We start from the raw sequence: 27,526 nt of genomic DNA, 5'->3' as shown, positions 1-27,526 counted from the left end.
ATGACAAACTACAATATAGCTAGGATACAACAAATAGCTTACTGAATTAAACGCTCCTTGAGATTTACAAATTCCATTCCTGTCAGGTACTTTAGTAGAATTAAACTGAGTATCATTAATACTATTTAGGATGAGCCTAGGGATCAGTGCAAGCCGTCTGGTTGCAAAATAACTATTGTCAGAATTTACAGTGGACTTAAAGCCCACCCACTGTTTACCACTAGTTTGCTTTATTGCCACTAATATTAACTCCCTTCGTATTACATGCCTTGAATTGTTAGTCTTGTGTTTGTACACCCTCCCCTCCCCCCTCGGAACAGCCTCTTTAATCGTGTCCCTCCACAGCTCAATTATAGGAAAATACTTTTTCTTATAGGTTAAAACTCAATGAGAGAGCATGTGTTTTACAGCTGCCTCCCTCGTGCACTTCCCTCACCCTCTGAACTCTGTGTTACTATTTCTTACCTGTGCTTCTCTCCCCCATGCTCCGTGTTGCTCTTGCCTGTGTATTTCTCCCCTTCCCCTGCCTTACTCTATCCCTCCTGTGCATTTCACCTCACACTGCCAGCCTGGCTGAGTCCTTCCTCGTGTGCTACTTTTCCCTTTCTCTCCTCGGACTGCTACTCCGACCTGCTCCTCTGTTGCCACCATCCTCCCCTATACAGACAGCCACCTATAGCCCTATTTTTTTTTTTATCTTAACTTGTTTTAGATGGATATGCGGCAAATTGCAGCCAACCCTCCCTTTTAAATGAACGCACTTTCCCTGTACTTCATTTTCATATTTTCTTTTATTTACGGATCCACCACAGAATGGTAATTTAAAAAAATTAAGTGGTTCCGAAGTCAAGCACTTGTGTGACTACAAAATGACAAGACTGCTTTGCTAGGCCTTTTCCACCCATCTTCTGTTTTAAAATATATATATATTTTTATTGGTTTTTTTTTCATTGTGACAAGAAAAATTAACATACAAATGACACATCTGCATACTTTGCGTTCCCTGCTGCAAGAATTCTAAGACGCAGAAGGACTGCAGCATGCGGATTCATAGTTATATACAACAGTAGAAATGCCCCGCTGCCACACAGGATCCCTTTCTTGCATTTCACTTTAAAAAATACTTTGGAAGCTTAGCATTTTAAAAAAAGCATTGCCTTTTAAAAATGTGATGACTTAAGTCCTGTAACTATTTTGCACACCATAATACACAGTTGGCTATCATTTATCTTTTTCTTTCTACGCATATCTTCACTGCAAAAATGTTTTTCGTTCCGGCTCAAATGCAAAAGACCAATGAAATGAATCAGATATGGCTAGTAACACTCAGACCACAACTCGCAACACCCGCCATGCTCAAAATACCAATTTGCCAACAGGAGAAAGTAAAGAGCTATCAAGAGAACAACATGGCAGACAACGCGGGTTGGGTGTTGCGGTGTTGTTAAATAACGGATTAATATTGGGGATTTTCAGCATTTGGGCCAGAAATACAACCCAGTCCCTTTTTCAGTGAATACAGGGGGCATTCAAATCAATTTTTGGTTAACCTTTTGAAATATTTGAAGAAAGTTTACCAAATTTCAGATACCATTTTGGGGTGCGCATGGGGTAACACAAAGGAAGTTAAGTGAATCTTGATTAGGGATTTAATGATTTATACAATGAAGAGAATTTAAAAAAAATTATATATTATCTAGTATCATTTTTCGATGTTCATGCAAACAATTGGAAAACAATTGGTAACTTTACGTGAAACAATGCAAAAGGAAATATGGAGCCTGCAAGATTAACATATTACAGTTATCACCAAATACGTGACTAATGCAGGCAAAATGGCATAATATTCCACCTGTACGCTTAGAAGCATAGTTGTCTACATATTTGTTACAGGGTAGTTTTTGAGTTCTTGTAATGAGTAATCTCTTTGCTAGTGGCTCTATAGTGCATTGCTACCTGTTCTCCTTGACTTGAGGTGCTCACTTAACCAAGTCCATTATGTTCTTCTAAGGGACTTCAAGTTTTTTATAACTATCTCCAGACAACCCCTCCCTTTACATTCCACCTTATCCGCTGGCATACACCAGTACACACTGTGGGTCCATTCCCCAGTGGGTGATGGTAATGGACTGGCCCATCATAGTGTTATATCTTTACTTGGTAAGGGCCATTCGGGTCTGGTGGCTCTGTGGACTAAGTCATCCACTGCAGGGGCCTGTGTTTGACCTCATAGTCACAGGTTCAAATCCCGGAGGGTCCACTCAGCCTTTTATCTATCTGAGGTCGATAAAATGAGCACCATTGAGTTGGGTAACAATAAACATCTGTTATTCTGCGCCAGGACACCTTCGGGTAATGGTGCGCTTTACAAATACACATGTTGTAAGGGAACCAGAGTTTTGCCTCCAGATTGCTACCAACTTACTTCCTATATTTCCCCATGACAAGACACACTACAGTAGGCGGATAGACGTAGACTTTTGGCCACAGCCTCATAAGCACATTTCAGTATTAATTCACCCAAACATCCACAGCTGAACCTTTGCATCTTACACTGTATGGAGAGATATCATTTGGACCAAACAGGAACCCTATCTTGCTGATAGGTCCCGGGTGTATGCACATGATGCCTACCATAACCCATTTTCTATTGGGCGTATATCTTTTTCCACCTGGCTTTGATGCCATCTAGTGTTTTTTGTGTTTAGACCGTTAACATCATGAATATCAGAAATATGGTCTTTTTTGCAATTCTAGCCTCTAATAATCTTACTTCTTGGGGTGGCACCTCTAGCTTTACCATCAGGTTCTTAATGCAAGAAGAAACTATGCTTGAGCTGCTAGTATTTAGATGCATGCATGTTTTGTAACCTAAATTCGGTGTGCAGTTGTTTAAATGGTTTTTAACATTTACCAACTGAATTCGGTATAAAGATGCTTTAGTCATTCAGGATAACAATATTGCAGTGGCCTGTAATAAACAAACACGGGAACCATACTGTGAACTCAATTGCTCTGCTTAGCCACTCATTTAAAATTAGGGTACAATGGGTGCACACTATGAGCTGAAAAACATATATCATATTATCATAACTGTATTGAAATACATCAGTAAGTTAAAGTGCTTATGGAAAAAAATAGTACTATAAAAAATGCTTATCTTATTGTGACTGATTATCTCTATTACAGTATACACCTTCCAACATAATTTGGGAATGATTAAGGTATTTTGCGTTGTGCCATAATGTATTTTTTTTTAACTCAACTGTTCCACTCGTTTTTAGATTTTGCTCCTTACCTGTAGTAGTCTGCTGTTTTTGTAACTTCAACATCTATTGAAACATTGGTGTTTTATCTTAAAATAATTATATAATCACGTGTTTTTAGCTCTCGCCTGAGACAGCGAATGTGTTCAAGCTTGCAAGATATTTTGTTTACTAAAAGGGGCTTCAAGCCCACCCATTGCTTACCATTCGTTGGTTTCAGTGTCACTCTTATTTGCTCCCTTCTAATTGGCTGGCACATGCTGCTTCACATCCTCTTCTTTTATTTGGAGCATGGGGCAAGTACTTCTTTCCCTGAGCTGCTTCTTCCTACCATGCTTCTTCTGACCTTCCCGTTGTCCATGTTGCTTCTTTCCTCCCTCTCATTATCTTTCTTTTCCCCTTGTTGCTTCTTTCTTCTTCCCTCCCGCCACATATTTTCTCTCTTCTTCGTCAGTGTTGCTTATGTCTACTTCCCCCATGATGCTTCTTCCCTCCCACCTTCCACTGTCATACTTTGCCTATATGCTGTGTTAAGTTAGCATGAGCTTATTAGGAGTTTAAATGCCATTTTACCTTTCTGCTGCTTCTGCACACAACACATATCTGTTGCTTTAGATTGGAGCCTATTAGAATGTTTTGATTCACGCGAGAATAATATGTTGTTACTCTGATATCAGCCTTGCTTGGTGAGCTGTGTTTGTATAGTGAGTGCTGAAACCTTCAAGGATATCGCAACACAGTGGTTGTTGTGAGGTCTGATCTTCGCACGTTCCTAGACATAACATACATGCAGCTGCGGCCAAGTCTGGCTTTAGGAGAGTTTTATATGGCTTTGCACAGAGCATACACACACACTTGATGGTGCTTCGCATGCAGAGAGCTGGTGGAAGATGATGTGATCCCTTACCACTAGGATCTGAGGTATGGGCCCGCCCTGCTAAAACCCAAAGAGACCTTCTTAGATATAAAATAATATACTAGCTAGGGAGGGTGAGAATAAGGTGTTAGTGAACCCTATTCTTTTTAGCATTTTACCATGCTTTCACCTTTTGTGTTCTATGGACTAGTGACTATGCTGATTACTTTGTTTCTTATAATATGTTTGCTTGTATTAGCGACGATACTGCGCTTGAGAACACTGCATTAGTAAATAAACATTTCAAATGTGCAAGCGTCCTCATTTACTCCTTGTTCTGGATTGAAATCATTGTATAACGAAAGAGTGTTCTTTTTTTTTTTTAACTTCCATTTTTATTGCAGAATCAGAAATGTACAATCATGTGGTCAATCTCGCTCGCCTCCGCTTATCGCCATTCCCCAATCGTTAACCGGAACACCACACAGCTATTCAGCCCACATCCCGGAGGCAGGGCGGCGAAAGCTAGGAATCCGTAATTAAGCCAGGCGATAATACAATAACATTAACATTTACTCGACATCAGTACATTCGGGCTTGTTTAAAAGATCTGCTTTTCTATGCCTACCCCACCCCTAACCCCAACCAACAACTTGCCCCCCCGGTCAGCAGTGAAGAATAGTGAACAAGGCCAATGCCCTTTGCTCTACCCAAGGGAACCTATCACACAAACCCATCGTTCTACTACCATCTCCCTGTCCACACATGCAGCAATCATCCTCATGCCTTCCGCAGGGGCCCCTCAACCCCCCACCCTCCACCCGCTCCCTAAACTATCGCTGGTGTGAGCCAACTTCAGGATTATATTCCGTCACTCAGGAGCTGAGGGAACAACACTCATGCAATCATGCGTCACCTGGAACCCTCTATTAGCTTCACTCTTCCTGGTCCCTCTCCTGTGACAGGTAATCACTCAGTGTTTGCACCAGCCCCTCCCATGCAAGCGCCAACTCCAAGCCTTTCTCATCAGCGGTATGGGTCGCCTGTCTAAGCCGGACCATACTTTCACTTCTGGCCCATTTGTCCAATTCCGTCGCCCAGCGCCTACTGGATGGGCCTTCCGACGACTTCCATCGCCAGGTGATCTCTCTCTGGGCCAAAATAAGAGCTAGGTCCATAAATGTACTGGTGACCTTCGTTTTCTTGGTGTGAGGGAACCAGAGCAGCAGACAAGCTGCCTTATCAAAAGTCACCTGTCTATCCGTTACTCCATTCAAGAGCTCTCCCACTTCTGTCCAATACAATCCCAGTTTCGGGCAATCCCACATCATGTGGTCCAGCTCCGCCCCTGGGAGGAAGCACCTCGGGCATGCCGCCCACTCGACATGGAAGTGCCTCTGTATCTTGCCTGGCGTTAAATAAGCCCTGTGTACTACAAAGAAGTGTACTTGTTGAAAGCGGGCATTCCTGCATCCCTTCCACGCCCTCCTCAGGAGATGACCCCATGTCTCATCCGGTATAGGCTTCCCTATACTCTCCTCCCATTTCAGTTTCAACGCGGTGCGGGGTGTCAATCCTTCGTGGAGCATTCGAGAATGCAAACACGTAACCGCCTTAAACGTTCCCGCCGACATCACCACAAATTGGCACGCCATCGTGGTCGTCGGCTCCAACTGCCCTACCCTCCAATGCTTCTTTATTGCCGCTGTTACGGCCATGTACAAGAGGAAGCTCCCAGCCGGGATTCCAAATTGGTCCTGCACCGCTTGGAAGGGCAGCAATTCTCCGTTGGCGTACAAATCGCCTACCATGTGGAGCCCCATCTCCTCCCACTCGATGAGGGGGGACCAGTCTCCTCCATGCGGTAATGCCGTTAGCATGCCCAGGGGTATTTCCGGGGCATACTGGTGTACCACTCCCGCTCGCTTCTGACACCTATTCCAACACAACCGTAAAGTTTTTTCCTCGAGCGTCGGGCCTCTCACATCAAGTTGTTGTTGCATGACAATGTAGGACAGTACATGTTTCGGTATCCCCATCCCTCTGTGCTGGTCAGGGCCTCAAAATTCCCTAGCTACGTGTTGCGTAAGGATCTGTAACTGCGCCGCCAAATAATATAATTCGAAATCTGGCACCGCCATTCCCCCCTCGAGTTTCGGCTGACGCAGCATGTCCAACGCCACCCGTCTCCTTCCGTTCCCCCATAGGAACCCAATGGTGAGGGTCCGTAGTTCCCTAAAGAACCTAGGCGGGATACATATTGGTAACGTTCTAAAATAATACAGGAGGCGCGGCAAGGCCACCATTTTGAGCAGCGCCACTCTTCCAACCACCAACAGCAGGAGTGTGGCCCAAAATTCTACCGAGCCCTTCAGGGCTCCTATGCTGCGTCCTATGTTCCCTTCCAGCAAATCTTCAGCACTATGATAGATCGTCACTCCTAGGTAGGTAAAACAGGAACCCTCCCAAACCACATCCGCAGGCAGCGGCGGCTGAGGTGTACCCGCTCTCAGTGGGAAAAGACAAGTTTTACGCCAGTTCACCCTGAGACCCGATAGGGCCCCAAACGCTACAAGCGCAGTCACCGCCTTCCTCAACGCCTCAGCCGTGTCCTCTAGGAACATCAATAGATCATCTGCATAGAGCGAGATGTAATGTTGCTCACCTCGGCAGACGATCCCTCCATACACTGCTCACGACCTAGCTCGTATTGCCAAGGGCTCGATCGCCAAAGAGAACAGCAGAGGCGATAAGGAACATCCCTGTTGTGTACCTCTCTGCACCGGGTATGCGGTCAATATCACTGAACCCAGTCGCACCCTGGTGGTAGCCGAGGAGTATAAAACTCTCGTCCAACGCCGGAACCTGGTCCCTGGGCCAAACCTCTCCAGTACCTTATCCAGATAATCCCACTCTAAGCTATCAAATGCTTTTTCCATATCAATAGATAGCCCTGCTGGCCAGTCATCCAGATCCAGCTCGCTCCCCAAGACGTGCACCAGGCGGCGGATATTAGCCGAAGTGTTCCAGGTGGGGATAAAGCCAGCCTGGTCCTCGTGAATTAACGTCGTCATATAAGGTAGCAACTGGTAGCCAGGATACGGCTCAAGATTTTGTAGTCCACCGTCAACATAGACAGTGGCCTATACGAGGTCACATCCGTGCTATCTCTCCCAGGTTTCAGTAGGGGTACACCCAAAGCCTCCCTCATAGATCTGGGTAGGCGGCCTCGTTCCAGTGCTTCATTATAGACTTCTAATAACTGGGGCGCTAAAGTGTTAATGTACTTAGCATAAAATTCCACCGGGAGGCCGTCTACCCCAGGTGTCTTTTTTCTTGCCATGTGTTTAACTGCTCCCCTAACCTCAGCCAATGTGATCGCGGCGCCCAGGGCCTTAGCCTCATCCTCCTCCAACTGCGGGAAACTAATCCCCGCCAGGTAATCTGCCACGCCTCCAACCGACTCCGGTATAGGGTCTCATAATACTCCGCAAAACACGAGAGGATCGCCATTTGGGAATAGACTGTGTCCCCCGACTCCGTCTTCACACTCAAAATCGAGCACCCCCTCGGCTCCGGGTTCGCCAGTCTCGCCAGCAGCGTACCGACCTCGTCGCCCTTCGCATGGACCCTCGCTGTATACTGCTTATAGTCATAGCATTGCAACCTTTCAGTCTCCGCTGCCACTAACTCTTTAGCCTCCAAAAGCTGTGCATGCAACGCTCCCCGTCCGGTCTCTGCTTCTCTATCTCCCTCAGCGCCTCCTCTGCCTTCCTGACCTCCTCTAGCACCACTCTATCCCCCGAAGTGTTTACCAATGCATAAGCCTCTCACCACCACCTTAAATGCGTCCCATTCTAGTCCCTTAGTAGAGGCCGTCCCCTTATTAACTGCAAAGTACGTCTCCAACCCCTCTTGAATCTCAGCTTGAAAGACCTGATCTTCTAGCGTGTCCGGGTTCAATCTCCAATTGGGAATCGCTGTCCTCACTCGCTGCCACTGGAGAGAGAGCAGCTGGAGATTATGATCTGAAATGGTCCTAGCTAGGTACTCCGTGTGTGTCGCCATGTTAGCGGTGGTGTGGTCACAAAGAATCGTATCGATCCGGACATGTAGTTCATGGAGCGCGGAAAAGAAGGAGTAGTCCCTATCCCCAGGATGTTGCCCTCGCCACGCATCCATCAGCCCCCATTCAATCTGCCATTACGAAAGAGTGTTCATGTGTTCCACGTTACCTGAGGTGTACTAAGTCCATGTTCTGGTTTGTCTAAGCATTGGGAGTCTGTGATAACCAATGAGTCACTGTAGCTAGTCTGGTAGGGGATTTTGGTACTAAGGTGAGTTTCAGTACACCCTAATTCACTGAGGTTCCAAGTCTCTATGCACAGTTCTGCATGAGAATGGAATCCCTGCGACACCACCCTTCTGTTGTCTGTGTTGCTTCTTCTCCTTGTTTTTAGTGTTGCTTCTTCCCTCCCATCCATTGTCCGGATTGCTCCAATTCCCATACGACACAGTATTTTCATGCACCATTATTTATTTACTGCCATACGGTTCCTCCAAATAATAACTACAGGCATGAATTGCTATTTGTTTTGGTAGTCCAAGACCAAGCGTTGATCAGGTTTCAGCCTGAATTACTCCAGCCATGTGATCCAGTTTATTATGCGCAACTATGCATACTGTAAGGATTCACCTTGTGTGCAGTGCAAACCACAAAGCGAATTATTGTAGTTTAGACAATAGTGTATCTATTCAATTCAAAGGCTCTTAATTTATCCACCTCACAAAGATGAACATCTGCCCCACTAGTATTCAAGACTGAGAACTGGTGCAGATTTCCCAAAGATTACGGCAGCAGACACTTATCCGACTAGGCTATTCTACATGCAAACGGAGGATCAAAGCTCCACTTGTTCTTGGTCACATCTGCACCAGGAACACAAAATAATGTGACAGTCAAATTAATTTATTAGTTTGTAGAGCAGGTTATAACAAAGCCCAGCCTCAAAGACACCTCCGCAGACTGGCCCTTATAACTGTGCCAAAGTGGGTTAGCGTGCCAACTTCCTACATCTAGTTAATCAACAAGTCTGAGTTTGGCTTTACCAATGCTTGTTTCAAGTAGAACCTCTTCCTGCATATATATGCCATTTTGTAGCACTGCAAACAAAAAATTGTTCCTATTAATTAACCAAGTTACACCATTTGTATCTGCCTCATAATGATGAAATCCTGAGAAGGCCCTGCTGAGATTAAACCGGTTTCCTGCGGATTAAACATAGGTCCCTCCACAAAGCAGCATTCTACCACTGCTAGTGTTGCAACTTACGAATGCCTTCACAGCAGGATATTTTAGGGAAGGCAAAATCATTTCCAGAGCGTTTCTGTCATAACACTGATTTTGATTCCGGAGTACCTTGGATTGTTATAGCGAAAGTGTTCAGGAGACCTGTTCATTCGAGCATTATAGCAGGTATCATCTCTGCTGAGTTCAAACTTGCCTTCAAACCTGTCACCAGACCTGAAAGTAGCCCAAGTTAATGATGCTATTAACCCCTTCCCTGCAGCGTGAATTCCGCCACAATGCGGGGACTTAACCCCTTGAATGCTCAGGACGGGCCCTGGCCGTCCCACGTCACGGTAGGCGTGTGCGGAGGACGGACGGGTGCCGTCCGAACTCCGCCCACTAATTATTTGTTCAACATAGGCGTGGAATTCGCGCCATGCTCGGGAATCGGTGGCGTTCAGACAGCCCCCGGACGTACTGAGCACACACCCACTGTGACGTAGGACAGCAAGGGCCCGTCCTGAGCACACCAGGGGTTAATGAAAATTAACAACTAGGCAGAGCCTATCGATCTGCAGGCCCCAGTGTAACATTGGTGAAAAAAGAAAACAGCACTTGAAAAACTTTAACGACCTTGGGCGGGTCAGGGCTCTTCCTTGGGTGGGCGTGGCCCACCCTCTAGAACGGGGCCTGGAGTCCAGACACTATAAAATCACAGAATCAAAATACACATCATCCCAGTCTACTCTGCGTTATTGGCCCTCCCATTGTTCTGTATCCTTATGTGCAAGTGCCACTGTATGAAATGACGACACCCCACCCCCCAACCTGTGTTGGACACGCTCCCCGAGCACCCCCCCCCCCCCCCCCCCATTTTGTTAAGTTTCCTCGTCCTTTCTTAATTTCCTTACCCATTATTCTACAATATTCCATTCCAACCTCCCAGGGGGAATTACGGAACCCCATTTTGAGCAATGTTCCGTTTTGACCCCCATCTTTTGTTCATAATGTATACGGTCTGTGTTTTTGCCAATGCTTTGCAGCATGAATACAAGGCAGTGCTGAGGGGTTGCAAAGCCAAAGCGTGCTATTTGTAGCGCTCTAGTGCTCCGAGGGTCTCAGGTTGAGCCCCCGGAAGCACTACCCACAATGTATCACTTTCTGGCCATGCGTGGCCAGAAGGCTTTAAATAAAGGGACGGAGGTGGCACGGCACTTCCGGTCCACACCAGCGTAGCAGTGTGTGCGTGTCGATTACTTTGGCTCCGCAGGCAGCGCAGCGCCCGAGGCATAGTCAGGCCTTTGCACCCCCACACTGGCGACGAGGGTGGGATGCGCCTAGATCGAACAGCACCAGGCCACAACACCGCATGCCCGAGCAACAACTGCCCACACACTCCGGCCGCAGCTCTGGAGCGAAGCAGGGGCGGCAACAGAAACAAGCCCGTCATCCACTACAACGATCTCCTTACCGGTAAGCAGCTTATGCAAGAAGCTGCGTGTGGCACCGGCAACGGCAGCGGTAAATCGGCCCACGCGCAGGAACACACCGAAGACGGCGATCCAGCAGCAGGCCCGGCAGCGCGCGCATGGGCAGAAGTGAGGCGCTGACGTCGTCAAGGAGGCCCGGCCCCAGAAGAGCGCAAAAAGAGAAAGAGAGCCTCGGTCCTAACGAACGCGGGGCCCAGCGAACACGCAAACAAGCCAGCGAGGCTGCCGGCCACGCCACGAGGCAGCACCAACAAGCACTGGCCCAAGTAAACGCCAACAAGCACAAGCAAGTACAACCAGCAATCCAACAATCACTTGCTCAAGCAAACGCCAACAAGCACAAGCAAGTGCAACCAGCAATCCAAAAGGGGAAAGCGCCTAAGGGGAAAGCGCCAAGCCACCTCCCAACACCAAAATGACCACAAACCCAGGAGGGGCGACTGGGGGAGCACAGCAAGGAGCCGGCCAGGCTCAGCAAGCAGGACCCCCAGCACAGGCGTTAAACCTCGGAACACAGCCGCCAACACCGTCAGTTCACTCACAGATCCAAGCATTACCACCCTTCAGCGAACTGATAGACCCGGGCACAGCAGCTCCCAGATGGGCCGTGTGGCTAGGACAGCTCAACAACTACTTCACTGCTACCAGGGAGAAGGATAACGAAGTAAAGAGATCCCTGTTGTTACACTTTGGGTGCACCGAACTATACAAGTTATTCAAACACCTACCAGACACGGGGGATGACGATGACTATGACGCACATTTCGACCCCCAGCTAAACCCACACTATGAGCGGTTCAAATTCCGCCAATCCAAACAGAGGGAAGGAGAAACTATGGACGCGTTCCATGCGCGATTGAGAGATCTCATAAGCACGTGCACTGATGATGACGAAAAGAAGGAAGTGACCGCCCAGCTCATTCAGGGTTGTCGCAACAAGCACCTGAGGACTTTGATCCTAAGGCAACCACGCATTACACTTGAAGAAATATTGATCCTTGCCAGATCCCACGAGCTGTCGGATGCACGTGCGACAGCAATGGAAGCAGCCCTGAACCCACGGGCAGAAGCAGGAACCGTGGTGAAGACAGAAAGGGTAGACGCAGTCCGCGGCACCGGTCGGGGAGGCAGAGGAAGATGGCCGACCAGGACGCCACGCCGAACACCATGCGGATACTGTGGCAGAGACGAACACAACCAAGATGGCTGCCCGGCACGTGGCAAAACATGCTCAAAATGCGGAATACCCAACCATTTCGCAAGCGTGTGCAGGGGTGGCTCCCGAGGAAGAGGAGCGTCAGGAAGAAAACCAATCACAGGAGCCGTGAGGCAGCTATCACTAGACGAGGCAACGTCGTCTCGATCAAACAGATCACCGAGACAAGCCCAATTCGACGAGTCCTCCACAGAGGATGAAGATGAATGTTACTACGTATCATTCGTAAGTGAACTAAAGAGACGGCGAAGGCCTCAGCCAAAATGCCAAATACATATCGACGGATCTCCAGCGACTGGAGTCATTGACACGGGAGCCACCGTGAATGTCATGGGAATCCAACACTATAAAGCACTGAAGCCAAGACCCAAGCTAGTCCCCTCGAAGGCACGAATACTAACATACGGCAGCCAAGAACCCCTCCCGCTGCGAGGGAAGATGGTAGTCCAAGTGAAAGCGGAAGACAATGAAGTGACGACAACATTCCATGTAATAGACAAAGAAGCAGATCTACTTGTAGGAAGCAACACAGCGGAAGACTTCCGCCTCATTGCATTTGCTAACGCCGTCAAAGCACTCCAAACGGAAGACATCCTGGAAATGTTCCCCACACTCTTTGAAGGCCTCGGTACCATCAAACGACCGCCGATCAAACTACACATGGACCCCGCCATTCAACCAGTGGCACTGAGGCACAGAAGGATACCATTCCACCTGCGCACCGCCGTAGAAAAGGAACTTAACCAACTTGAAGAACAAGGTGTGATTGAGAAAGTATCAGGGCCGACACCGTGGGTATCCCCGATGGTGATAGCCGAGAAGCCACGCCAACCAGGTAAAATCCGCATCTGCATAGATATGAGGATCCCGAACAAAGCCATTCGACGGGAGCGGCACCTCACCCCAACAGTAGATGACATCCTGACGGACTTGAATGGGGCCCAATGGTTCTCTAAGTTAGACCTTAACGCAGGATATCATCAGCTCAGACTAGCGGAAGAGAGCCGCTACATCACAACATTCTCAACACACCTGGGGCTGGGACGATACAAGCGACTAAATTTCGGCATATCATCCGCAGCCGAGATCTTTCAAAATACAATTAAAGAAATCTTGTCCGGACTTGATGGAGTGCTGAATGTCAGCGACGATATCTTAATTCATGCCAAAACGAGTGAGGAACACCACCGAAGACTGAAGGACACCCTACAGAGACTCGCACAGTATGGTGTTACACTACACAAAGACAAATGCCAGTTCTTCAGAAAATCAATTGAATTCTTCGGATACGTGTTTGATTCAGACGGAGTGAAAGTGGACCCCCGCAAATCCCACGCTATCAAGAACGCTCAGGCACCCTCAACCGCGTCCGAAGTGAGGAGTTTCTTAGGGATGGCACAGTACTGTGCAAGATTTATACCCAATCTAGCCACAATCGCAGAGCCCTTGAGAAACCTGACGAAGAAAGACAGCTCAAGGAAATGGACGGAATCTGAAGACAAAGCATTTCACCGAATCAAAGAGGCACTGCTGGACAGCACAACGATGGCATACTTCAACACTGCGAGACCCACCGAGGTATTGGTAGATGCCAGCCCAGTGGGCCTAGGAGCCCTCCTGTCACAAGAATCCGAACCCGGGGTGTGGGCCCCGTTGGCATTCGCAAGCAAGGCCCTGACAGCGACAGAGTCGCGATACTCGCAAATTGAGAGAGAGGCACTGGCAGTAAAATGGGCCTGTGCCCACTTTCACCTCTACATATCTGGCCACCCGTTCAGAATGGTGACGGACCACCAACCGCTAATTCCCCTATTCCGAGGCACCGCACCTCACCCACCACCAAGGATTGAACGCTGGGCAATCCAAGTTCAACAGTACCAAATGGACCTTGTGTACAGACCTGGGGCGAAAAACCCGGCAGATTTTCTGTCTCGCCACCCCCTCGCAGAAGGGTCACACAATGCAGACCAAGAAAGCCAGACCGAAGAGTTCATCAATATGCTATCAGCTGGAGCATGCCCCTGCGCACTAACCGCCGATGTCATCACCTCCCACTATGACAGTGATGCAGTTGCTACCAATGGGTGGAACGAGGCAGACAGAACACGCCTACAACAGTTCTGGAAGATCCACGATGACCTCAGCTGCGCTGACAATGGTCTAGTACTGAGAGGAGCTCGCGTAGTCATCCCCAAGGCACTACAAGAGAGAGCAACCACCCTGGCACACGAAGGACACCAAGGCACCCGCAGGATGAAAGCGAGGATGCGGGAGAAGATATGGTTCCCCAACATAGAGGAGAGCGTTGAGGCCCTCGTGCGGGAGTGTCGAGCATGCCAAATTACCAGCAGCCCTGAAGTGCCGGCCCCAGTAATCACGGAAGACCATGCCCCATCGCCATGGGCATGGCTAAGCTTAGACTTTGGAAGCTTCCCAGATGGGAAGATCACAGTAGTACTAATGGACAACTACACCAAGTACCCCATAGTAGAAACAGCAGCATCAACCAGCTTCGCGAACATTCGCCCCATCCTCAGCAAAGCATTCGCCCTATTCGGCATTCCGATGGTCATCAAAACAGACAATGGGCCCCCATTCCAGGGGAGCGAGTTCAAGGAGTTTCTGAAAAACCTGGGAATCAAACACCACCGAATCACCCCTCAATGGCCACAAGCCAACGGCGAGGTGGAACGCTTCATGAGGACAATAAACAAAGTACTGCGAATATCATCCGCAGAAGGGAGTGACCCAGAAGAAGCACTGCAAGCCTTCTTAAGAGAATATCGTAGCACACCACACAGCACCACCATGCAGTCACCATGGGCGTTGATGCTGGCCGGACCACGGAGAGACCTACTACCCATGGCCGACAACTGGACTCCCACACCCTACTCGCCAGCAGGCACACAAGAACGGAGAAGAAGGACCAACGAGAAGGCAAGTCGCAAGAGAAGAGCCCAAACAAAGACCCTGAATCCAGGAGAGACCGTGTTGATCCGAACAAGGAGGCCAGGAGGAAAATTCAAGACACCATTCGAACCGGAACCCTGGGTCATCAAAGAAACCAGAGGAACAGCGATCACAGTCAGCCGAGATGGGGAAGAGGTGACTCGTAACATATCATGGTTCAAGCAAATACCTACACCAAAAGGACAGAGCTCAGACAGTGGCATACCTGCAGCAAGGGAAGAAGAAGAGAATACAGCTACAAACAACACCACATGCCTGCCCCCGGATACCGCAGAACAACCATCTCTGCCATCACCGGGACCCCCTCGAGACCAGATCCCTCCGAGAGGCAAGTGGCAATACAATCTTAGATCTAATCCACGGCCCAATCACAGACTGGCTGATTTAGCATGCTGAACTGATGATTATGTTTATTTTGAAAATCCAAGTTGGGAAGGGATGTAGCGCTCTAGTGCTCCGAGGGTCTCAGGTTGAGCCCCCGGAAGCACTACCCACAATGTATCACTTTCTGGCCAGGCGTGGCCAGAAGGCTTTAAATAAAGGGACGGAGGTGGCACGGCACTTCCGGTCCACACCAGCGTAGCAGTGTGTGCGTGTCGATTACTTTGGCTCCGCAGGCAGCGCAGCGCCCGAGGCCTAGTCAGGCCTTCGCACCCCCACACTATTCACAGCGGCTAGAGAAGCCAAAACTGCGAAAAAAAAGTGCTGTACTAAAACACTTTATTGCAATTTCCAGACACGCTACTAAACGACTTCCATATGTACCAGACAGGAAAAATCTATATTTTGAATAAATCCATATAGGAAACTTTATCTAACTGCCTCCACCTCTGGGATCCCTACAGACCCAAGACCACCGCCCCCAAGTGCAACACCACCTGAACGCCTGGCTGAATGACGGCAACAATGTCATGCTCTGTAAATATGTAATATTTAATTATCCAACCCTAATTGCTTTTTAAAATGTAATCTTGAGTGATTTGCAACTTGTATATATATCCCCTTCCGTGCTCGCGTCGGCCCGGGAGCTGCGCACAACCGTTGGCCGACGCAGCCCCGCCCACTCCGTCGAACGCCCGCACCACAGCGGAATGTTCGCCGCGGTAAAGGTGATATGCAACTCCAACCACTAGTATCTGTAGTAGACGCATGTACTTACTGCCATTCTTTTGTGAATTTAGTGCTTTTCTGTTTGTATCTTATGTAACTCATGTACTCCGAAGTCCTTATGTAATGTTACTGGTCCTTATGTAAAGCGCTCAGACACCTTTGGGTATAGTTTGCGCTATATAAAATCGCATTAAATAAATAAACTGCCAGCACATGAAGTACTTGTCCCGCGGCAGAGCAGCAAGGGGAGGTAATCACGAGAGATCAGGAAGGGGTGGGGGCTGTCAGCTCTGGGGACAAAGTTCTGCCTGGTAACACTCAGTCCCACTTTCCTGTCTCCAGCCGAATATCTGCTTTGTGAGCAGTGCCAGGCTTAGCGAGGCCCCTTGCATTGTGCAGGGGTTCGTGTAATTGCATGCCCGCGCTGGGCAGATTAATGTTTTCTTCAATGGACTGTATGTTGAAATTCAGCCAAGATTTCTGCTGGTTAATGGGCCGTGATTTAACCCTTTGCAGGGCTTTGTAAAACTTGTTCTAAGCGCATTAGAAGAGCTCTGCTAAAATAGCAATGCTGCTCTTTGGCATCATGCAACTGTTTTTCGCCAAAGAAGTTTTATTTAAGATATTACCAGAATTATCTATTTATCTAGCTGTTTTGACGCGCCGAATATTATTTGACCATAATTTCGCAGCACTAGAACTTACTGAAAAATAAAGGAAAACCATAGTGTAAGAGCTCATAGTCGGGCCATTCTGTGGGCGGGCCTCCCTTACAACAGGTATGGGCCCAGATACAATACATTTCTTAACAAGCTTTGGCAAAGGCAACAGCTCTCGCCTATACAAGAGCTAATGGCTTTGCCAATGTGTTTTAGCCATGTTGTACACCAGTGTGGCTGCTGCTCAGCATGGTAAAGGTTAGTGATGTAGAGGAGAGTGGTGTGGAGTGTTGCAGACTGGAATGGCATGCAGTGTTGTGTATTGGAGTGGCACAGAGTGAAGTAGAGTGGAGTAGGCTGCACTGTGTAGGAAGCTGGGTTTCTGTAGTAACCCCCCTACTTTTTGGCAGTCTACTGATGCACTTTGACTCTTTGTACCTTGGGTCCCTGCCCTGTGTTCTTTCCCAAAAACTGTACCTTGAACCTTCAATTGGCACCTCTCTGGCCACATGTCAGTCCCTTGTAAAAGGTACCAAGGGTACCAAGGGCACTGTGGCCAGGGAATGCCTTTAAGGGCTGCATCACTTATTGTGCCACCCTTAGAAGCCCTGAACCTTTACACACACACACACTGCCTTTGCAGGCTGCGTGTTTTGGTGCAGAAGTGAAGAGTCGACATGGCACACATCCCGGTGTGCCATGCTTACAACCCACTGCCCTGGCATCGGTCAGCTGGGTGCACTATACCAGTGGTGAGGGTACAGGTGCATGAGCCCTGTACCCCTAAAGTGTCTAGACCAATTCTTCGACATTGTAAGTGCAGTGCTGCCATTAAGAGTATATCGTGCTGGGAGTTTGTCATTACGAACTCCACAGCACCATAATGGCTTTACTGAAAACTGGGAGGTTTGGTATCAAATGCCTCCCCCAGCCTCAGACACAGCTTGGGGCAACGACGGATAGAGCATGGCCTCCCTTACTCTGAGCTTGGTCCAGGTGAGGTGAGGTAATTTCCCCTGTCAAGAAGGGTGATTTACACACCAGCTGACATGGAGGAATAGGAATATATCCTTTGAAATATGTCACTGTATATGATTTATGTATTGGTTTGATTTGGTTTGAACACTTGCAGTAGCAAAAGTTTTTAAGAACAGAGGCCCTGAGGAAAGCCAAGGGAGTATATCCCCTACTGGTAGAAACATGTCGGCCCTAAAGCAGTCATTTGTTTATACTGCTGTTTTTGCGCTGTTCTGGTTTTTAATTTGAAAGAGGTTCCTCACTCATTAAAGTTTACTGTGAGTCCTCTATTCCTTTTTAATGTCACTTTCTCATCACACCTTCACCCTTTGGACTGCACCTTTTTCCAATTGGTGATCCCACGCATGGTCGGCTAGTGACTGCGGGCGTGACCCGAGTCCTGACAGGCTGTTTTGGTTGTAGTCTCAATTGATCTAGAGACACACCGGACTAGCCCTGTGGATGACCACATGAGAAAACTATATCACCTACAAGATTTTGATGGTAATCCATCTCTGGATATTGGATTTCACCTAAAGTTGCTGGTGGTTCCATGCGTTGGTTTACTATACTCTATATAACTAGACCATTTAATTACCGCACAGTTATTCTGTTGTTTAACACTATGTATGGCTTTAGACACACCTTTGTCTTGATGATAGACCCCCAGGTTTCTTGTATTTTGATCAAATTCCTCCCCACATTAAGCCCACACTGATGCCAGTGTGGGATTTAATAAAAAATGCACTCAGAGGGCATCTTAGAGATGCCCCCTGAAAAATGACCATCCTCTGGTGGGTTTCCTAACTGGTACACACCCGCCTCCCACCACGAGGCATGTTTCTGGACCCCTGGGGTGGGAGTCTTCGCTCCCTGAGCCAAGAAACAAAGCCTTTCCTAGGCAGAAATGGTAACACCTCCCCCAGGCCAGGAAGGGCCATCTATGGCATGAGAGCTTCAAAGGCCTTGCCACCTTTGTAATGCGACCCACAGGCATATTAAAACAAAGGTTTGCTTATTAAGGCTTTTTAACAAAGTTGTAATAGCTCCTCGAAACCCTGATCAGTACTGTAGACTTATTATTCTTCCTGCACCATCCAATACCCTGAACCCCATCAAAAAGCTGGACCTAATTACCTACAATTTAAATGTAAAAAAAAAACCTCCAAACGTTCTCAAAACCAGACTGTGCAGCTGCCTAGTTTGCTAAAGACACCTTGGGGACATTCAGGAAGTTTCCCTGGGAATGCATTCCACCCGTTGCTTATCATAGGCTTTTGGGTTTTTATCTCACATTTGCTGGCTTTATTTATTTTAGGCTGTCCTGGGAGCGTTCATCCCTCCCAAGCAGCAACGCCTTTTCACACCTACTCCCCTTGTCTACTTCCACAAGTGCATCTTTCTCGAAACAGACCTGTAAATATTGTTCTTATCTTGTGACATTTGCTGTGTATTCAAAGACCAAGGTCATTTGTCAGGCTCGGTCTTCTGAGGAAGATTGGTGTTTACTTTTCCTTCTCTAACTTTTTTAAAGCCTTTATTTAACCATTTATCAGTTACCGTACATGAGAAAAAAGGAATAATAGGTGGGATTCGAAACAATGAAACATGTGTGTACATACTTGTTTACATGCACAAAAATCATGATTGCATTAGAACCATACTGGGGGACAAGAAAGAGCGATAGTGGGGCAAATGTAGAAGAAAAGTGGGTTTGTTTCAAGAAAGAGAGGTACAGTAGGTGAAGAATTATGCATCAGTATCTTCGCTAGTGTGGCCTGAGAACGAGACGGGTGTTGGTGCCAGCGGAGTAGACTCGGGGGAGTCAGAGTCCAAAGTGGGGAGATATGAACGGAGAGGCTGCCAAATTTCTTTCGGCCGGGCAGAGGGCGGTTGTAATGAAGCATAAACCTTGTTAGTTAGATTACAGTAGCTCTTGCTTAGCAGCTAGCCCTGGACTGTGGGAAGTGTAGCATTGCCCCAGCTAAGTGTAATCTCTCATTTTGCCAACAAGAAAGCAATGGCGGCAAAGCAGCAGTGTGTTTTAGGAATGGGTGAGACATTGCCCAGTAATGTCATGAAAGGTGAGGGGGCTCAGTACTAAAGAGATCATTCAGGATAGAGTACTGAACACTTCCGCCCAGTACATCGCAATAACTGGACAGGTTCAGGTCAGGTGCGGGAAGTCTGCATCAGGAGATGGACACTTAGGACAAATTTGTTACGTGCAGTTTATAAATTAAAATCCTAATACAGAATAGTGAATTATTACCAAATATCAAAGATCTGTATGCACTCAGGAGGTGAGGAAATGTTCTGCAGCAACCGGGGATAAAGAAAGTGTGATATTCAGGCGTGAGTATTGTGCCTGAATGCATTAGTAAAATGTTATGGTGATTACAAAAAATTCAAGACTTAAACATAAATCTAAATGGTATCTGGAAAAAGTCCAATTAGAGCAAGTAGAATCTTACAAATATCTGGGTGTTTTATTCAATGATCATGGAAACTTTCTCCCCCAAGAACTTGACATTGACTGGAAAGGAAACACCTTGACAGCAACATTTAGGATCTTACAGAAATCAATAAGCGATCTGACTTATCATCCCTTCCTAAAGGTGATATCAGTAAAATGACTGCCTACTTTAATATACGGTAGTGAGGCTTTAAATGGGAAAGATGCTGTGATCATCAATAATGTGGTTTCAAAAAATGTTATAACCCTTTTTCGCCTGCCTAACAACGCATCTCAAGCGCAAGTAAGGCTGGAATTTGGCCTAAACAAACAGTTGTATGCGAGAAAAGGACAAGCTATTAAAGTATGGAATAGAATAAAAAATGGCCATGATAACCAAATGTCCCAGCTATTATGGCAGGAAATAAGTGAAAACAGGAAATCGCAGGCCTGGAAATACTTAAATACAGCGTTAGAAGAATTGGATGTAATGCCAATCTGGGAAACAATAACAACCCAGGAATCATTTTAAAAAGCTATCAACAAAATAACAAACCACCTATCACTGATAAGAGATAAAGACATATTCGCAAAAAGAAAACCTCCATGGCCAATAATAAATGGTTTCTCAAAAAAGAAGGTACAACAATATTTTAAAACACCACGGTTGTTGAAAAATAAACAAATCTTCAGAAAAGCACGATTTGTATCATTGCCGGGATTATGCCATTAACCAACTTGGATGACGTCAGAAGAGGACACACTTTGTAGGCTATGTAAATCAGGGGAGGAGAACATTATGCACCTACTGTGTGTCTGTGTCCAGAATTGGAAAACGAAAGAAAAACCATACTCAAGAGATTATTCAATGATCGAGGAGTAAGGAGATGTAGGCAAGCATTGATATTGTGTTAGAAAAATGAGAGTAGTTGATGGTAGTGAAATGTGGAGGAATTGGGATGTACTTGGGTAAGGGGTGATGTCGCATTTGTGGTAAGTTGGTGGGAGCAGTTGCTCTGACACAACGTTCAAAATAAATGTACCATTTTCATGCAAGTTCAGAGTCTGCAGCTTTCTCCTTTGTCATTCCATGACATTCATTACAATTTTCTCTGGCAACGACGGAGAGCAGGAGCTACCAGGACGATCCTATGCCGGCAGATTGGTGTCAAACCGCAAGTACATTTTATTATAGCTCTGCTCTGGAATGATTTAGAATTTCTTGTTTAGTCAGTGAAGCTTGCGCAGTAAGTGGTTGTTCATTCTCCAGAAGTCTTGGTTCTCGCAAACAACGTAATAGCATCTGCACACTTTCGTTGTGCGTTCCAGTAAAGTCCTCACAATAGCAGCCATTTTATAAATAAATTGCCCGCTTTCCAATGCACTCTGAGCGTTGCAATGAATCCAGCACTAGACTGTACAGTCATCGTGCGCTCCAATCATGTCAACAATAGCAGACATTTTAGAAATAAAGGTCCTGCGTTCCAATGACATTAGCTTGTTACCATCCATCCGATACTAGACTGTACAGACACAGATGTGTATAGACGAGCAGCAATCTCCAATGTGTTATTTTCGGCTAGATTCAACCGCCACACAGTAAATAGTGACCGCTGTTCAGCAAATTAAACTGAGGTGTTTTCCGGCAGCACTGCTGCCCAGATATATCACACCTCCATCACAAAGGCCTGTGCGCTATAAAGGTCACACGCCACATAATTGGCCCTCAAGTAAACATTGGATGCATGAGCATGCACAGTGATACTTTATTTCCGCTTCAGTGTACTGAAGTTCCCTTATTCCAAAACAGTGATACACAAATTCCCATGATGCTGTAAGTAAGTGTATCATTATTTATTATTCAGCACAAACACTAATGTCATGTTTCGAGGTACACACAGTAATACATTATATCAGATTCAAGGAATTGAAGATTCCTCATTCCAAAACAATGATACACTCACAGCTTTGAAGGAATGTGTGTATCATTGTTTATTATTTAGTAGTGATACACACACTAGTATTGGTTCAAGGTTGAGGAGATATTAAAACACAGCGACACGCACACCACATTATTCGTGCTACATTTTGTGGAGCATTGTAGACAGGAACTAGCAGTTTATATTGTCACTTTTATCACTGGTATCGCAAGCATTGCCCGGAGTGGTTTTAAACATAAAACAAAGCGATGTTGTACTGTCAAAGTGTTTTGGTTTAGCCATGCAGTTGTTAATCCACCACCTCTTATTTAGAATGCCCAGGTGAACCACCTGTATGTTGGAGAAACTGGTTCAACGCATTTCAAACATATCTTGCGACAATTGGTGCCTCGAGGTTCCATGTGATAGAGAGAAATGCCTTTTTTTACATTTTTAAGGTTTGAGGGCCACACAATATTTAAACATCTTTCGGAAATTGAAGTTACGACAGAGGAACAAGTGGATGATTACACTGAGACCATCAAGAAGCTGGAAAGGCTTTTTTATGTACAACCAAACATTGCTTCGTTACAACACAAATTCCTAATGAGGAAATAGCTGAAAGGAGGTGGATACATATGGATAGTCACTCAGAAGATTAGTTGCAGATTGAAATTTTGATAACTTTACGGATCAGCTGCTGCGTAATCAATAGATTTGCAATTGCACTAACAACGCCATCTCTATCTCTAAACAATCCGTCCATTTAAGATAGTTTGCAGATTGCGAAGAGTATTGAGACAACACACATTTCTGTAAAAGAACTCATGGAGAAAAAACAGACGTGGCGCAAAATGTGCGTCTGAAATGCAGAAACACCACGAAGAATATGCAGTGAATAAGAAAGTCTCATGGACAGCTAAGGGTTTTTTTCAAACAGACAAATGTCTGTACTAGATGTGGGAATGTACCTCACTTTTAGTCAGGGAAACAGTGTTCAGACAAAAATGTTGTTTGCAGAAAATGTAGTAAGAGGAGACACTTTGTTAAAGTGTATCAAAGACAATCAAACCAATCTGACAAAAGGGCCAAAGTAGTGGCTGATTTAGTTGGGAATGATTACTGTGCTCATTTAGAGAAACTACAGGATGATCTCCAAGATATGGTGTTATTTGTTGGGGGTGGGCAAATCTGCTCAGGGCATCCTGCAGATTGCATACACCCATATGCAATGTGCTAGTTTGTAATAAGTCTTCCAGACTGATGGTTGACTCTGGGGCAAGAATTACAATGGTGACCGAGGAAGTGTTCAATGAACAGGGCCTGGGGGAATTCTGGAACCACTGGATCATGCACCAGTCTCGTATGAAAGGAGGCAAATTGAATTATGTGGGTATTTTGAGGCTATTTTGGTCTTCAAGGACAGGAAGATTTTTTTAGAAGGTCTAAGTGGCAATCAAAGGATTGTGTATCCTGGGTTGGCTCCACCTAGGCCTTTCTGAAGATTGTTCTGAGCCGTGTATCAGTAGTCACAGAAGATCTAGTGAGTGATATCACACCACCAAGTTCCCGGCAACATACCATAAAAGGGTTCCAGCATAAAATAATGGTCAAGCAAGCTGCAATGCCCATTAAGCATAAGATGCGGTGTGTGCCATTGTCAATAAAGGTGGATTTGGAAAAGGAACTGGTAAAGTTAAGTGACAGTGGCATAATTGAACCCATTGAGTCATCCATGTGGTTATATTCCTTTGTAATGGCGCGGAAGAAAAATGGTGATTTGAGAGTCTGCATTGATTTGTGGAGCCTCAACAGTGCCACGGTTGATGCCCACCCGCTCCCTAGGATTTCTGATCTGTTGGCTAGTGGCAGACTTTCTTTAGAGGCCGCCTATCATCAGGTTGTTTTGGAGCCTGAATCAGGACATTACAGAGCCTTTGTGTTACCTATTGGAAATTTTCAGTTTTGCTGGGTACCGTTCAGATTGGCATCCGCGGCATCTGTTTTTCCGATAAACATGTATCAACTTCTCATGGATGGAAAATTAGCCATCTCAAGGGTTTTGAGACTATTTGGCCAGAGTTATGTTATGTTATTTGCACTTATAGCGCGCGCACAGATACTCAGAGCGCGTCCCGGCACGAGTCTGGAGAGAGGAAGCCTGGGATAAGAGAAGATCAGACAAAAAGATGGGTCTTCAGTTTTTTTGTTTAATAAGCAGGGGTCTTGAATGCTGAGAAGAGCAAGTGGAAGGGAATTCCAGTCAGTGGCAGCTCTGACAGCAAGTGAGCTGCCCTCCATTCTTGTAAGCCGGAAGCAAGGGATGTGGTCCAGGAGCTGGGATGATGAGTGGAGGTGTCTGGCGGGGGTATAGAACCTGAAACGCTTCCGTAGATAGCCAGGCCACAGGCATACAAAGCCCGATGGGTCTGGTCAGGGCTTTAAACTGGACTCGTTCGGCCACAGGAAGCCAATGGAGTGAACGCAAATGCTGTCTGACGCGGTTTCTTATTGGGATGCTAAAGACGAGTCTCGCAGCCGCATTTTGGGCAACCTGAAGCCTATTAACCCCTTCCGTGCTTCGAACGTCCAACGGTCGTCGCGTGCACTACCTCGCTGGTGCTGCGCACGACCGTTGGACGTCCGAATCCCGTTAGCGCGATCGAACGTCCGCACTGGGGCGGAATGTTCGACGCGCTAAACGGGTTAAGAAGATAGCCTGGCAGGCCAGTGTACATCGCATTCTCGTAATCGATCCGAGAGAGAATCAGGGCCCGAGCCTCAGTTTCCTTCGCTACCCTGGGAAGAAGCAGGGGTATTATCAGTGTATGCCATAATTTTGGCTCCCAATTCTTCCACCAAGTAAATCAAAGGGGTGACATATAGATTAAAAAGGGGGCTCAAGGAGGACCCCTCGGGCATCCCAATAGTCACCTCCTGAGGTGAGGAAGAGAACGGGGGGAATCAAACCTGAGGAGTGCGCACCCTCAGAAAAGAAGTCATCCAGCTCAGGTCAGCACCCGAGATCACCATTTCCGCAAGACAGGTAAGTAGCAGAGAGTGGGGAACAGTGTCAAATGCTGCCAAGAGATCTGACAAGATAAGAGCTGTTCTACCGCCCGAATCCAGACACTCCCGAATAGCTTCCGAGACTTCCACCAAGGCCAACTACGTGCTATAGGTGGCTCTGAACCCAGATTGAGCAGAATGATGTAGGCCAGAGCTTTCAACAAAGTCGGAGAGTTGTTTGTTGACCACTTTTCACAGGCTTTCGCCAAAATAAGAAGAAGGGAAATGGAGCAATAATTAACTGGGCATAACGGATCCAATAATGTTTTTTTTAGAAGGGGCAACATCTTGGCCTGCTTCCAAACTGAGGGAACAAGGGCCTCCTGAAGGGACAGATTAATAGGTCTGTTGACTTCAGGGTTCACCATCTTTGCGACCAAAGCCAGGAGTCTGGCTGCAGAAGGATCGGTCATGGAGCCTGACTTGAAGGTCTTAAGGAGCCTCAGTGACTCAGGCAGATCAATTGGAGAAAACTCTGTCAGAAAGGGAGACTCCACATGCGTCTGAACCAGGGGCGAGGGCCTGACCATGGAGTGGTTACCTAGAGTAAAGTACGCCTGGATGGACCAAATTTTCTCAATAAGAAAGTTAAAGAGTTCCTCACACCAGCTGTTGGATAAGGTAAGTATAATAGCTTCCGCTCTAGTGGCCATAAACTCTGGACAATCGAAAAGATTTCTTTAGAATTGTTCTTAGCAGAGTCAATGCATCCACATAGTAAATGCTTTTGGCCTGGGCTATGGAAGAATAGTACAGCTTCTGGGCTTTCCTAAGGTCCAGTTTAGCCAAGGGGCTGTAGTCCAGCTGCCAGAGACGTTCCAATTTTTTGCAGTGTTGTTTCTGCAATTTTAGCTCATGAGAAAACCACTGTTTAGACTGAGAATTCCTGGACAGTTTACAGCGGGCAGTAAGAGAGAAGCGGCCCACCGCCTTTTTGATCCAAACTGAGAATCTTTCAAGATCTTCCTTCAGATCATCTGAGAAGGCTGGTCTGGCCTTAGCAAGAGCACAGCTGAACGCCAATGGATCAATTTTGGCGAAGGTCGAGCTTTGCCCTGTGCCAAATGTCGGAGTATTGCCGTCCAGAACCCAGGAGAAATATGACAAAAAGTGATCAGACCATGGCACTGGTAAAGGATCCTCCACCTTAATGGTGAAGTTGGAGCAACTAGGATCGAGAATGTGACCAGCTGAGTGCGTTGCAGCTCTGACCCATTGAGTAAGCTGGACAAGGTTAAGAGAGTCAGTATCCCCAACATCATCTTTATCCAAATGAATATTGAGATCCCCCAGGAAAAGACAATGCAGGAACAGCAAGAGAACATATGCCAAGTTTCTGAGAAAAGGCCCAGCAGGCCCAGGGTGTCTGTAGACCAAGGTCCCACCAAGCAAGGCGTGTGAGGAGAAAGTGATGCTAAAATCAAGCACTTCACCCTCCCCTATCTAAGAGGACTCCTCGCAGTGGAAGGTCCACTTGTCCCTGAAGATGACTAACACCACCACCACCACCCCTTCCAACTTTGCGATCTACCCGGGAGATCTTGTATCCATTGGGTATCACCACCTCGATAGTAGGGTTTGAGGAAGCATTGAGCCATGTCTCAGTAATAAATAACAGATCAACCTGTTTATCGGAAAGGAGATAGAAAATATCTTGGTGGTGTCTGGCTAAAGAACGAGTATTAATCAGTGCTGCTTTAACCATAAGCCCCCTACCCCGGCCACTAGGACCGGTTCCGTAGAGCGGGACTGTGTCCAAGATTAGGCGTAGGACAAAGCTGCATTTCTTACATGCCGGGAGGTGGTAATCTAAGACATCCCACCTGCTAAACGGGCGATAGGGATGAGGGCGAAGCGAGATGAGATCATTGCGGCTATACACTCGAAGAGCCATATGATCCACCCGAAAACGGGCAGCGTAGCTGGTGCTGGCTGCTTCCAGGATGCTGACTAGCACAGATGGGCTTGGCTTGAGCACGCCATTGGTGTGTCCGCTGCGAATCCATACAGCGCACATTCTTAGGATGAAGCTGCTCCGACAACTAGAGCGCGCACCAAGGAAAAATGGGGTCTCTAGTTGTCAAGAGGAGGTTATCAGGAAATGGCTATCAGCCTGGACTCCCAGGTTCAGGTAGAAAAGTTTAGCGTGTTGCCCCCAAATCCCCTAACAACAAATTCATACAGTACCACAAATTAAAACAGAAAACAT

The 27,526-nt window shown here is 46.8% G+C and overlaps 2 protein-coding genes across 2 annotated transcripts in view; one reads left to right on the top strand and one right to left on the bottom strand.

Annotated features, from left to right (window-relative positions):
- The window catches only part of LOC147706908 (mechanosensitive cation channel TMEM63A-like), a 926,114-nt gene that overhangs the window by 457,159 nt on the left and 441,429 nt on the right, over nt 1-27,526 (top strand). The window lies entirely within an intron of this gene.
- LOC147706909 (epoxide hydrolase 1-like) overlaps nt 1-27,526 on the bottom strand; it is a 233,461-nt gene that overhangs the window by 12,247 nt on the left and 193,688 nt on the right. The window lies entirely within an intron of this gene.

The sequence above is a fragment of the Lissotriton vulgaris genome, chromosome 6, assembly GCF_964263255.1.
Source record: "Lissotriton vulgaris chromosome 6, aLisVul1.2, whole genome shotgun sequence".
NCBI lineage: Eukaryota > Metazoa > Chordata > Amphibia > Caudata > Salamandridae > Lissotriton > Lissotriton vulgaris.
This window is presented reverse-complemented; position numbering and strand designations above follow the sequence as displayed.